At 46.1% G+C, this 14,708-nt stretch overlaps 1 long non-coding RNA gene across 3 annotated transcripts in view; it reads right to left on the bottom strand.

Annotated features, from left to right (window-relative positions):
• LOC148538836 (uncharacterized) overlaps positions 1–14,708 on the bottom strand; it is a 137,534-nt gene that overhangs the window by 107,598 nt on the left and 15,228 nt on the right. For 2 of the 3 annotated variants that reach the window (XR_015871425.1, XR_015871423.1), the window contains exon 2: positions 10,962–11,099. This is a non-coding gene — a long non-coding RNA (uncharacterized LOC148538836). Of the gene's footprint in view, positions 1–8,627; positions 8,734–10,961; positions 11,100–14,708 lie in introns of all 3 variants that reach the window. The other variant, XR_015871426.1, reaches the window with a different exon arrangement.

Here is a 14,708-nt window from a genome sequence, read left to right as displayed (position 1 = left end):
GACCCCCCCCCCTTTGCTCATTCTGAACAGACCACTCACACCATAGAACCCTCTCAGCCCAGACCCATCTCTCCAAACCACCTAGACTGCTTTCCCCCATCAACCCATAAACAAACGTTGCGACTGGCCGGCGCGTGAAAAAAGCTGCTGAGCCGCGGACAAACGAGCCGGTGGGGCGCCTCTCATTGGGCCAAGCGGTGAGGGAAGGGGCATGGAAAGGTGGGGCCTGGGAGAGATGGCAGACCAACAGCGGTGCCGGGCTCGGGGCTGGTGGTGATGCCCCCTAGCCGCACCCACTTAGTGGTGCTGCCGCCGCACGTGAGGTGCGGCAAGATAGGGGTGTCCCCCGGCTGGTGCCCCCCGGGCCGGGCCAGTCACACATGAGGGAAGAGCGGAGGATGCCACACAACCAGCCACTCCCCCGGCGTGGCCGCTCACGTGGGTGTCACTGGCAGCAGTACACAATAATAAGTATAACTGCGACGTGACGTGGTGACGTCACGTCGCCCTCACAGATCCATCCAAGCCTCCTGAATGAGGCACAAACACTGCTTGGTGGTAGAGCCGCCGGCTGGCCATGGTCTGTGACTCCGCCTCCTCCCCCTATAGGTAGGAGCAGGGCACTGGACGTGTGTGTGTCCTTTCCTTGTCCAGGCAGCAGTTAGTCCCAGCTGCAGCTTTATACACAGGGCCGGATTTCGGGGGGGGGGGGGGGGGCCCGACTACGGGCCCCAAGAGACCCGCTGGGCCCTAGGTGAACGCCTAGGTTGCATAGCGGTGAATCCGGCCCTGCTGGGAGTGAGTTGCTTCCTGTCAGGGAAAGATGGTCCGGTTTGAGAGTGGGAGATAACAGATGTCAGCACAGCTGACAGTCTAGTCTGCTGATCTAGTTCTCACCCCCCTGTGTCCCGGGCGGCAAATGATTGGTAGATAGGCTGCCAGACACAGGGGGGTGGAGTCGGAGAGGGAGCAGGGAAGTGGGTAGGAGCAGCAGTACTCACCCTGCCTTGCTGTAGATGCCATAGTCAGGTTCCCTGCTGCAGAAACGGCAGTGGTGTGAGGCTCCTGAGTTGGCTGTCTGTTGCCGGTAGCCACAGCCTCTGAGAGAGGGACTGACTTTGCCCAGCGGCTGTGGGAGGCGGAGAGCGATGTCGGAGTACAGGTCTTATTGTGGCAGCTGATCGGCTGTGCTGCAGGCACATATTGTCTGGCGATAGAAGCTGAAATATCTCCTGGGCAAAGAGCTGATGGGAGTGTACCTGGTGGCAAATTGACAGTGGCAGTAGTGCCCTGTCAGTAGTGAGTAAAAGTTCTTGCACTGCACTCACCTAGTACCTGTAGCAGCGCGTGGTCAGTGGAGGCTCAATATTTGTAGTTGTCATGAGGAAGTGTGTACCAACTGTCAGAAGGGGGCCGGCCAGTGTATATGAATGACCATCATCTGCAGATATATCTGCTAGGTGTGTACCCACCTTTAGTTAGTGCATTATTACTTACTGGTGTTTATCGGAAAAAGACACTTAGTTCACACACTATTTGTTTTTATTTATCAGGTTTCCCCAAGTAGGCCCATATCTACTACTAATACTTGGATGGAGGCACTGATCTAACAAAAAACGGGTACACCACTAAACATGGAGTTAAAGGTGGATACATTCTAGACTTTAAGGGAGTTGGTAACCTTGTGTCCTTTTATAGAGTAAAGTGGGATTACATGTGCAACTCTGAAAAAGGCCAGGAATGCATAAACTAATTGTGCTTTCATATACCGCTTTTTTGTTTTAGCATTTGTTTCTTCCTATACATAATAAACACACGGGATGTAGTTATTATACCGACATACGGAATCCCGGCTGAAGAAATCCCGGTGCCTGAATGTCACTACCGGGCCCCTTGATGGTACTGCAGCCCCAGCCCCTTGTTTGACAGAACAACAGTGACAGCAGCCCCAGCCTGACAACACTGCACCCAGCCTGACAATACTGCACCCTTGAGAAGTGGGGAACACGTGCACAGACAGAGTAGCACAGAGCACGTCTGTTTTGTTCACTCTCCACAGCCGGAGTGAAAATGCCGCCAATCACCAGGACCTTTATAGAACCAAAAGCCGCGAGAATCCGACAGCGGGATAATGACGTTTTGCCTCGTTAGGCGGGAAAAAACCGAGCCGGACTCGAATCCTAATCGGATCCCCTATGTTAGGGTTGGTCCAGTTCTCGGAGAACTGGACTCACTCACCTCTAGTTAGCATGCAATCCAAAATCTAAGTTCTTTTTTTAAATCTGAGGGGAGATCCGAACTGGGACTCGGTTAGACTCGGACGCGCACATCTCTAGTATCCATTACACCATTTGTTTTGCATGACTTACATACTATGGAAGTGGAGAGGAGAAAGCAACATAAAGATTTCAACTACTTACATATCATTGTGAGTAAAAGGCTTCATTGAAGTAAGCTCATAATACAAAATGGTTTACTTGAAGTTATTTATATTAAAGTTCTATTTGACACCTTGGCTATGCTATAACAGGATCACACCATTTCCTATTTCTTTATATATATCTGGATCAGCAAAATGACTGACAGATTCCCCTGCATAAAAGAATCGAATGGAAGTGTCTTTTTTTTTTACATTATACCAAGATTTGCTTTTTGTGGTTTCATTTGTCAGCACCATACAAGTAATCCCCTACTGTTCTTTTTGGTTTATTTTTAAATTCTAACTGCTTCACATGAATTAAATATTTAATATACAGTAGTACAATTTTGTGGGTATTCCACATATTCTATACAATTATGTTGTAATACATTAAGTAAATGATGAACTGATGTTTAAAAATGTTTGTGTCATATTCACAGGTAATTGCAATAATGTAAGTATAGATGTATATAGAATTACTTAATATATACCATATGCTCCAAAGAGAATGTCGTCATTGAGTAACAATGGCGATACTTTGCTATGATTACTGTGATCAATCTCATGTCCATCATTTAACATAATATTCTTTGACAAGGAGTAGAGAAAAAAATTGTATAAGTGGACAAATATCTTACATACCTCATGTATTATGGAGCAGAAAGTCAAAAGCTGAAGGTATAACTTTGCACTATGTTGATTATATAATGGGACTGATGCAGATTTGAACTCAAGTCTGTTTTGCGGATGGATTTTGCATAACTTAGTATATACATCTACAGGCAATTCATAGTCGTAACTGGGCATTCACATGTAGGCTAAGTTTAATGAGAATTTATTAGGGCTGTGTAGACAGTGGGGGTCATTCAGATCCGCTCGCGAGCGCAGGACGCTCGCAAGCGGGTCGATGTTACCCCACTGCGCATGCGCACGACGGAGGGAGCTCCGTCGTGCGCATGCGCGAGACCCGGCTAGCGACGAGGTCTCGCTCCAAAGGGGGCGTGCTGTCAATGTTGATTGACAGCACGCCCCCTTTGGTGGGCGTGGCTGCCAGATGGGGGCATTCCCATGGGAACGCCTACCTTCTGAAGCCGGCCCCACTGACATCACTAGTGGGGTCAGTGGGAGTGATTTTGGCTCTGATAGAGCCAAAAATCACTCCAGGGCTTGCGGCAGCGAGACCCTACCGCAGGGTCTCCGTCGCAAGCCCGATGGTCGCGATGGTCTTGACCATCGCGACCATCATCATGGACGCTTGCATAAGCTGTGGGTGGTCACCCACAGCTATGCGAGCGTCCAGGAGGACGCTCCATTTTCATGTAGGAGGGCCCTGATTCAGAGCGAGCGCTCTGGTCAGAGCGTCCGGCTCTGAATCAGGCCCACAATAACAGGCTATGCTGACTTGTGCACTTGCAGAGATCCTTCTGATATCAGTGCAAAAGATAAACCTAGTGCAAGTGTATGCCAATAATGATGTTGGCTATTAACCAAACATACGGATGATGATGTGGTCGTATAGAGGAATACAACACTGTATACAAGTGTACAGTATATTCTCATTTAGTTCAGTGCATGTTATACGAGTGCAATTATGGCCGACGTGCGTGGAACTCTGAATCGACACAATGTGGATATATCTAACGTACATGTGACCTTTTAGAACAGTTCACTTCTGTAAATCAGCTCAGCATAAGGGGTAAGGTGGTAAAGAATAGAGGGTCTAATTCAGCTTTTGGAAAAGAGTAAGAAATAGCAAGTAACTCTGGCCCTGATTCAGAGCCGGTCGCTCTGACAGAGCACTCGCTCTGAATCAGGACCGGTCTTTTTTTCCACAGCTATAGCGAGCGGCCAGGAAGATGGTCGCGATGATCAAGACCATCGCGACCATCGGGGTTGCGACGAGAGCCTTGTTGTAGGGTCTCATTGCCGCAAGCCCCAGAGAGCTTTCGGCTCAAACAGAGCCGAAAGCTCTCCCACTGACATCACTTGTGATGTCAGTGGGGCCACCCCCAGATGGTAGATGTTCTCATGGGAACGCCTCCATCTGGGTAGCCACCCCCCCGGCCCGCCCTCCAAAAGGGGCATGCTGTCACTCAACATCGACAGCACGCCCCCTTTGGTGCAAGACCCGGAGCGACGGCTTGCCCGTCGCTATCTCGGTCTCGCGCATGGGCACGACGGAGCCAGCTCAGACGTGCGCATGCACTCAGGCCCACCATCGACCCGGTTGCGAGCGCTCAGCGCTTGCGACCGGTTCTGAATCAGGCCCTCTGTACCTAGACAAACCATGTTGCAATGCAAGGAATGCAAATACATACATTGTTTTTGCATGTGGGGTAAATACTGGCTGCTTTTGCATGTAGCCCACAAATACTGCACAGTTTTATTTTTAAACTGCAATTTAGATCTCAGTTTGGACACACCCCTCCCAAATCTAAATCTCTCTGCACATTTTAAATCCGCCTCACCTGCAGTGCAACATGGTTTTACCAAGATGCACAGTTACTTGCTATATCTTACTCTATTTCCAAAGCTGAATCAGCCCAGCAAGGTTCCTGCTCACCAACTCATTAAAATGTACCTGATTGGAGGCGGGATGTACTATGGGCAGAAATGTGGTCAAACCCCTGAAAATGCAATATTCGGGGGTTTTACCGCATTTTTCATATCTACTAAGTACCAGAATGCATCACTTCTTCCGTAGATGGCATTACCCAATAGAAGCCTATAGGGTTCTTTTTGGGACACCCCCTGAGAGGGATCCAAACGGATCCCTCCCAGTTACCCCTCGCACCAGTATGTACCCGATAGGATGTAGTCAGGATGCCGGTGGTCGAAATACCAACCGCCAGAATCCCGACACTGAAAGCCTGGCATGGGACTAAAGATAGGTGTCTAAGTAGCGATGCCTATCATTAGCCCCATGTCGAAATCTCCCAGAAAGGGTTAGGTTTAGTCTAGGGGAAGGGAGGGTTAGGGTTAGGCACCACCGGGAGGAGATTAGGGTTAGGCATCCCCCTCGGGAAGGTTAGGTTTAGGGTGTGGGGAGGGATGTTAGGGTTAGGCACCACGGGGGGGGGGGAATTAGGGTTAGGCACCACCCCCCGAGTCTTAGGGTTAGGCACCCCCAAGGGAGGGTTAGTGTTAGGGGGGGAGAGGGGAAGGTTAAATATACTTACGAGCCGGCATCAGGACTTTCATCTGTCGGGCTTCTCTCGTTGGGATTGGAACCGGCGGCTTGTAAGCCGTCGATATTTCATACCCAACCCGTACCCAATAATGGGCAGTTTGTACAGCATCACGGATGCAATGCTTCGTACATCCTGCTCTGGTACTCTTACAGGCAGAGATGAGCATTTAAACTATTTAGTATATGCCATATCATCCTACAATATCCTGAAGAATCCCACAATTCTAGAAGTTTTCCTGGACTCCTTGGAGAGTGGATCACCTTCCCGGATCTCACTAACTTTGCTAGTGGGCCTTTATATAATGTGATTCACTGTGACTTGCGTCATCCTAATCCTGTCCAGCTATGTGATAATGTGAATGGCACAGTTCTTAATGGGGCAGGGCCATGATTTCACAAGTCATGTAGTCACACCCTGTGTCCTTGCACCTTGGACCTCCCCTCAACGATCTCCCAGTGAGGAGATTAAAAAGGTAGGAATGTTCTATTTACATGGAGCCATGATTAATCATCACCAAGTAATTAGGACTTGGTATCTTGTCTTTGACCCCTTTAACATTAAAGGATCACTAAACCCCAAATCTGGAGTAAAATACAGTATATTGTCTGATGTTAAGTGGATAGTCTACTGCAGCTAAGTAGAAAGAAAAGTATTACCTCTACACATCTTTATTAACAGATCCATCATAGGACAGCGTTCTAATAGGATCTGATACAGGACAAGAAGAATTCAGTCATTTGAGCTGCTTGATATGATTGGTCCTGTTCTTCTGAATAAATTCTCCAAACTACACAGTGATTTTCTGCAGAACAAGTCTAGCAAACTGTAACTCAGGGATAGAGAGATAAAGTACCAACCAATCAGCTACTAACTGCCAGTTTACAGGCTGTCTGAAAATGAAAACAATGATGTTTGAAAAATGACAGACACTGATTGGTTGGTACTTTATCTCTCTCCAAGTTTTTATACATCTCCCCCTCAATGTCAGTTAGGGAATCTTGGGCCTCCTAACAAGGTAACCTGCTTCAGAGGAGTGAAAGAGAACATGTTGAGCATATCTAGCTAACTAAAAAACACATTAGTCCATTTCTTTATATTTTATTCAGATCAATAATACATAGTAATTCATAAAATGTTCTCTATAGAAAACTCTCCAGTGGGAAAACAACTAAAATATGTACGCAGACTTGGGGACCAGTAATACATTGGAAAGGGGGAGGGGATTTGGATTGCACATCCTAATTTTAAACATAAGAGGTTCTGCCATGCTGAGACTTGTAGTACAATTCAGGGGACAAAGAACACAGGTGCACACTCTGGGTCCTAAGAACAATGATAGTCAAATTAATACTGATAAACTCTACAATTAACATGGAGTATAAGTGAGGTTCTTAGTACAAGTTTGGCCAAAAATGTTTGCCCATCCACCACATGAAGGTGAACCCCATAAGATGGGTCCCTAGCATCCCTAATACTAACATTAGGTCAATTCATCCAGGACTTACCTATAATAGTGCCCATTCTAATATGCAGATAGCAATCTTTATTGTTCTTAGTACTCAGAGCGTGCACCTGTATTCTTTGTCCTGACCATTAATAAGTTCACAGCTGCTGATATCATTTATGTGGCTGATGCGATATGTATGTCTACTAATAACTACGTAGGGACTGTTGGTGTAATCAGAGGCCTTTGTGAGCTTTTAAATGAATTGTTGGAAAACAACTTTTGTTTTATATCTGTGCTGCTTGATAGACAGATAACACTGGGACTGGTTATCTGAGAGCGTTCAAAAACATCCACTTTATCTGAGGGTCCCATTATCTCTTAATAGTTGCATCCAATGACATTTCCATAAAATAGAATACCCATATATATGCAAACTTCTGGAGTAATTTAATGAGCACACAATAAGGGGAGCTGTAGAGTATATAACATGTAATTTCTTAAAACTATGTCAATAAACACAATTTTAAAACAATGAATAAATACATAATCATTTGCAAATCAATCTTTTATCCGTTTTATTTAAACCGCTGCTGACTATTTTATTTATCCAGTCTAATAGAGAATATCAGGTGCTCTAAGGTTGTTTTTTTTTGTAGTGTTTGCTAGTTTACAACTTTTTATTTTGAACTCTCTACTGTACAGCAAGCTGAAAGATAACTTGTATGCAGTCTTTTGTTAACATAACTTATAGTAATACATTGTGTGTCCACAAGAGGGCAGCAATAGTCCATGTTATGTGTACACAAAGCTGAACGAAAAACTGGACAAGGATGTATTTTAGTTTGAACAACTCATTAATAGCACATTCAATGTTTTGATTCATTAGAATTAAAATATTTAAAAATTCAGTTTACAGAAATGATTGAGATTTTTTTATGGATTTGTTGTTTGTATGGAAGTTAGAGATGTCATGAAAGTTGGAGCTTGGACACGCAGGACATGGCGGATGCGGCAGGCAGAGTGACAGGTCTGGTGATGGCTGTGTTCATACATAGAAGGGCCCAGTGTGAGTGTCAATTTGACAGACTGGACTCCAGTACACAGTCACAACAGGTAAATAGGTAACATATATCAAAGTACCCTCACACTGACATTTACACTGTTTTAACTAGTGGTAAAATCTAATTAAAAAAATTGCAAAGTATTTATGCAACATGAACCACATATATTTTATTATGTTATATTAGATCATGGGGATATATTTCATCTACACAGCAGACGCCTATCTTTAGCCCCACGCCGAAATCCTGACGCCCGGCATTCTGAACGAGGTAAGCAGGGGTTAGTTAGGTTGTAGACGCTGGAGGGGTTAGGTTTAGACACTACCGGGGGGATTTAGAGTTAGGCACCCCCTGGGAAGGGTTAGGGTTAGGCACCCCTGGGGAGAGGTTGTGGTCAGGCACCCGCCCGGGAGGGTTTGGTTTAAGGTGCGGGAATGGGGAGTTAGGTTTAGGCACCCCTGGGGGGAGATTAAGGTTAGGCACCCCTAAGGGAGGGTTAGAGTACTTACCAGTCACTGTCGGGATGTCCTCCCTTCGGGCTTGTGGCGTCGGTATTTCATATACATTCCAATATAAGGACACTGCTGACAACTTCTACTATTATAAAATGGTGTCCTACAGAGAATAATGCATTGTGTTCAACTGATTAGTAAATGTAAATACCAGTATCTGTCAAGATCATCGATCCATGGGCTCAATTCAGACTCTCACTAGATGCGTTAGCACGCACCCAGTGTATATAAATTCAGCAATGGTAGGCGATCGCACGGCAAGGCATTAGCACGCCCACTATGTCTTGGCATGCGATCGCGGTGTGTATGCAGACATCCACAAGCTTGTCTTAAGATGCCTGATAGTGCACGTAATCTCCAGGATATGTATGCAACCCTCTACAGGTCAGGTACGGAATTAGAAAAGGATTTAGCCCACAGTTTACAAGCCAAGATCTCTCATGGCTCTACACCTAAAACACCGAATAAGAATAAAAGCATTGTCCTGTTTGGTTTATTGTTAGATGCAGATTTGGACCCCATTCTTCTTGGGCCATCTGCAAGGTCAATAATAAAAATATTACAATTTTATTTTTGTTTCATTTCATAATTTGATTTTATAACATGTATGTTGCTATATACTAAGGAATTATGGAATTTTATTCTGTAGCATATAATCTAAGTCTCTGAACATTATTTACTATGGCTCTTGCATGGAGTTTACAGTACCTTTTAAATGCTGTATGAATTTATTAGGGATGAGCAGGTTCGGTTCTCAGAGAACCGAACTCACCTGAATTTCAGGGATCCGAGGCAATCCAAGCCAAGCTCGGATCTCCCTGCTTGCCCCGGATCCCTCACCCGAGGCAAAACGTTGCAACGCTGTCGGGTCGCGAGGTTTTGTATTGAGCGGGCTTAACGCTGATTGGCTGAGAGAGCGGTCTTGTCACGGCTCTCAGCCAATCAGCATTAAGCCCATTTAATATGCACACAGGAAGCAAAAGAAGATGGCGCCCACTATCCCTCGCTGCCTGACACCGCCGACACCCCCCCCTGCCGACACCACCGGCACCTCCACTGGCAGTATCCCCCGCTTCCGCCACTGCTGGCACCCCTGCAATGCTGCCCCACACACTCAGGACACCCTTAGAGACCCCCACACTACCGGCACTCCCACACTGAGGACACCACCAGCACCCCTGCACTGCCGACACTGTCAGCACACATGCACTGAGGACGCCCTGGCACCCCCGCTCTGCTGACACCGCCGGCACCCTGCATTGAGAACACCCTTGCACTGCCAACACAGTCAGCAAACCTGCACTGAGGACAACGCTGGCACCCCAGCACTGCCAACACTGTCAGCACACATGCACTGAGGACACCCTGGCACCCCCGCTCTACCGACACCGCCGGCACCCTGCATTGAGAACACCCTTGCACTGCCAACACAGTCAGCAAACCTGCACTGAGGACAACGCTGGCACCCCAGCACTGCCGACATCGCCGGCACCCTGTATTGAGAACACCCCTGCACTGCCGACACAGTCAGCAAACCTGCACTAATGATATTAAGCCAGGCTTATAATGAGTCTGAATATGGTAAAAAATTATATCTGCATCCATGAGGAGAGATCCATCTGATTTACAGTCAGGCCCATTAAGATGGAAACTATACTGGGATGCAAAAACGCAGCTCTGCAGCACAAATTTTTATTTATACTTGCTCATGCATCAGCTTACACAAGTAGATGGTGTCAACCAAACTTTTTTGTCTACCTCCTTGGTTGCTGGACCGCACTATGGAACGCACAGAGGTTGGTATCAGAGCAACAGAAGCTCTTAGCCGTGTTTACACTGTACATCCGACAACTTTTGAATGCTTCTATCTCCGAAGTTTGCTTTACGTTACAGGTCCTACTTCCTTCAAAGACCTCAGGACTGTGGATGGGGAAGTTTGTCACACTTTTCATGAGGCCTGCCTAAGGAGAGGTTTGTTGGAGGATGATGTTTAAACAAATATTCTTAAAATCCCGTGCAACGCCGGGTACTCCAGCTAGTGTCTAATAAATTGGAAAACTACAATTTACGTATGTTGGATTACAAACGGCAGAATTCCAATATTTTTAACATACTGAATAAAAAATGATTTTATACATACAGATAAACAGTTGCAGAAGGATCCTAAAATGTGGCTCAATCAATGTATAATTGGGTTAATATTTCAAATTGAAATTTATTGCCAATTAGTCTATATGCCAAAACTAAATTGGGGTACACACTTGCCTGACCCAGCAACTGTCCAACCGTCCCACCAACCGAGCAAACGAGTTAGTAAGCATACACACTTACCAATCGGCTGCTTGATACGTCTGGCCAGACATCACAACTGGGAAGGCATTTAATGTGATGTCATTGTCGGTGGTTCCTGCAGCCAGTATACCGGGTTGGTCGTTCGCCTGTACACACTGGCAGATGCGCACGATATATCTGCAAGATATATTATTCATTATTATTATGATTATTTTTATTATTATTATCAATTTACATAACAGTATGTGACAATGCCTGCTACAGACAGCAAAGGTAGAGGGTAAAAGCCGGATACATTCTAAGTACACTGACGAAGGCAGATCCATACTCATTAGATAGAGAAAAACAGATCCACACTAAATTAGTACATACACACAGGGCAGCCATCAGGGGACTGCCGAGAGTGGAATCCTGGACCTGGACATGCAGGGGGCCCACCTCGCAATCTCGACCTGCTGCTCACCAGCCAACCCTCTGCCTGATCCAGCCAACCCATTGCCCAACACCGCCTACCGCTGTGGACGTCATGACATCACACTGCACCGCTAAGGATTTGCGTTGCATGAGAAAAAGGACTTGGACAGGGACATATCGATGGATGTGTGGCAGTTGGGGACACAGATGAGGAACTGGGCTGGAGATACAGAAGAAGGGTACTGTTTGGGGACAAAGAAAGTGGGCTGGGCTGGAGTTAAAGAAGGGGGCTGGCTGGGGAGTCAGAAAGAGGACTGGCTGGGGAGACAGAAGGGGGCCGACTGGAACTGGAGAGACACTGCAGGGCTGGAGTCGCAGAAACACCAGGGGTGGGGGGGCCCTGCCTATTTTGTCAGTCCCCGGCCCCACAATTTCTGATGGCAGCCCTGCATATACACATCCAGAAAAGACAGATCCATAGTAAGTATAATGGAATACCTGGCGCGCGTGCGCACACACACACACACAAGTTGGATCTACAATAAATTCAAATTCACACACACACTCCATGGTTCCATACTAAATATACTGTGATTCAATAAATAAGGTAACAGGACCTCTCATTGCATAAATATATTCAACTCGTACATATTTGTATAATCAATTGTATGGCCTTGGTACAGATTATTTTTTAGCATACTTGTCTAAGTATTTGTTGCAGGCATAGGCATCTGTCCCGGCATAGAAGAAATCAGTGTCAAGCGCCTGTAGCCAAGACATAATGGCTTGCTGAACTGCTCCGTCTCACTGTCGCTTGTGCATCGCCTTCCATCCATGTGCTTCTTTAATGGTCCAAAGAGATGGAAATCACTCGGTGCCAGATCAGGGCTGTAGGCAGAATGGTCCAGTACCTCCCAATGGTAGAGACGTAACAACTGACACATGCGGTTGGCTGAGTTTGGCCTGGCATTATTGTGCAGCAATGCGATGTATGTACGCTGCAACCCAGGTTGTTTTCGACACATTGCCCCCCGCAACCAGCTTAATCTGCCACAATAGCAGACAACATTCACAGTATCTCCCTTAATGTAGAAATCAAAGAGAAGCATGCCTTAGTGGTCCCAAAACAGACGTCATGAGCTTCTTTGCTGATGGAGCTGTTTTGAATTCCTTTGTAGGTGGGGACGATGTCTGTTCCCATGTCATGGATGCTTGCTTCATCTCCGGTGTTACATGATGCAACCACGTTTCATCGCCTGTAACAATATGCTGCAGGAACTGTACTTCCTCCTCATTATACCGCGTCAAGTGCATGGGAGACAATCCTATCCTATTGGTTTTGTGAACTTCTGCTTCAGTACCCAGCGTGAACACTTCACTGTACCCCAGTTGCTCAGGAACGATATTGTGCACAGTATCCACTGAGATGTTCATTTTGTCTGCAATATCACTAACTCAAATGTGTCTGTCCTTCTGAAGCAGACCTTCCATGTGGCACAAATTGTCATCTGTGGTGGACGTGCTTTGCCGCCAGATTGCTGCTCATCTTGAACATTTATTCTACCATTATCAAAGGCAGTGTACCAAACCCAAACCTGTTTCTGTGACATGCCGCTATCACCGTACACCTCAACAAGTTGGTGATGAATTGCAGCTGCTGATCTGCTCTTTAGACTCAGAAGTCTGATCACACTACACAGCTCAATGCTTGACCATGTTTCCCCCAGCCCTGCTATCTTACATCTGATGGTGGGACAGTATGACTGATGTGAGGCACAGTCTAATGGCCATGATGGGAAGCAGTGGTCTACCTGCTCTGGCCTGACGGGAAATTAGAGTGAAACAGAGAACATTACACATGTGAGAAGTCTTGTTACCTTACTTATTAAACTACCCTCGTATATTTAAAAATAGTAAAAGCTGAATCCACATTAAATTCACACCCAGAAAGCTGTATCAATTCCTAAAGACAGTATGTTGAAAAACCTGGATCCACACTAAAGTCATCTCCGGCTATATGAGGAAGTTGGAGAATTAATGTACCTACCATCATCCTTCTTTGTGCCAACTCACCTGGTTAATGCTTCAACATGTTGGATGGTAAAATAAATATTTCTAGAGACAGTCAAAAAAATTAGGTTCTTTATGCAAACTGTTTCTTGCTCACACAACTACCTTGGAATTCTGCTTATAATACTGTAAGGGTGCCCATACATGGTGCGATATAGCAGCTGATCCGACGGATTGGTATGATATCGCTGTTACCGTGTGTGGGCATGATATCAGCCAGTGCGCGCTCCTGTGGGTTCATACATCGCACTTCCAGATCTTACTGCATGTTCAGTTGATCTGGGGTAGCGATGTACGATCCCATGCAGTGCTATGCATGTGGGGGAGGGGGGGGGGCCACCCGATTACTCAGTGTGTGTGGCCCGCCCGATATGTCGGCCCCCCGTCGGACTCGGATCACAAGTCGCATATCAAGGTGCATATCGCACCGTGAATGGGCAGCTTAACAGTCTGAGGTCAATCTATCCATCTGACAGTCTCTACATAATCAGATACAGTGTTCCTAAATAGGTTATTGCTGCAAGCTACTTATCAATATTGTACATGTGGTGATGTATTAGCACTAGCTGTTTCAATAGCAAAATAGTCTTGAATAGGGGCAGAGTACAACAGCGCCATCTTGTGCTACATCTTCACCTAACTTGACTTGATTGAGTTACATTTTTGTGAATGCCGATCACAAGTTTGTAATTTCATCCTTATGATGAAGTACAGGTCCGCATTTTTACACAGAAATAGCAAACTGCATAAATTCAACTGTGTCCTTCTAACTTATATTCTTGCGCAATACTTATTTTGCCATTGTCTGTCTCCTTGTTTAATAAAAAAAATAAAACAAAAAGTTGTGACATTCAGAAGATAATAGAAAGGACTTGCAAAAAGAATCCCCCATACTCTGATAGTGAATTACCTTTTCAATGACAACTGAATAGAATAGCTTTAGATTAGTGTCTGGCAGTATAGTGGGAGTTATCACTCAGAAATGACTGACAAACAATGTACTTTGTACAGTGCACAGAGGCCCTGATTCAGAGCCGGATGCTCTGACAGAGCGTTCGCTCTGAATCAGGGCCGTCCCTCCTACCTTTTGGAGCGGCCTCCTGGCCGCTCGCATAGCTGTGGGTGACCACCCACAGCTATAGCGAGCGGCCAAAATGATGGTCGCGACCATCGGGCTTGCGACGAGACCCTTGCGATAGGGTCTCGCTGCCGCAAGCCCTGGAGTGCTTTTGGCTCTATCAGAGCCAAAAGCACTCCCACTGACGTCAGTGGGGCCGGCCCCAGACGGTAGGCGTTCCCATG

Source organism: Taudactylus pleione, unplaced genomic scaffold (assembly GCF_031769625.1).
Source record: "Taudactylus pleione unplaced genomic scaffold, aTauple2 ptg000036l, whole genome shotgun sequence".
NCBI classification, from domain to species: domain Eukaryota; kingdom Metazoa; phylum Chordata; class Amphibia; order Anura; family Myobatrachidae; genus Taudactylus; species Taudactylus pleione.
The sequence above is the reverse complement of the archived record's forward strand: the minus strand, read 5'-3'. Positions and strand labels throughout refer to the sequence as shown.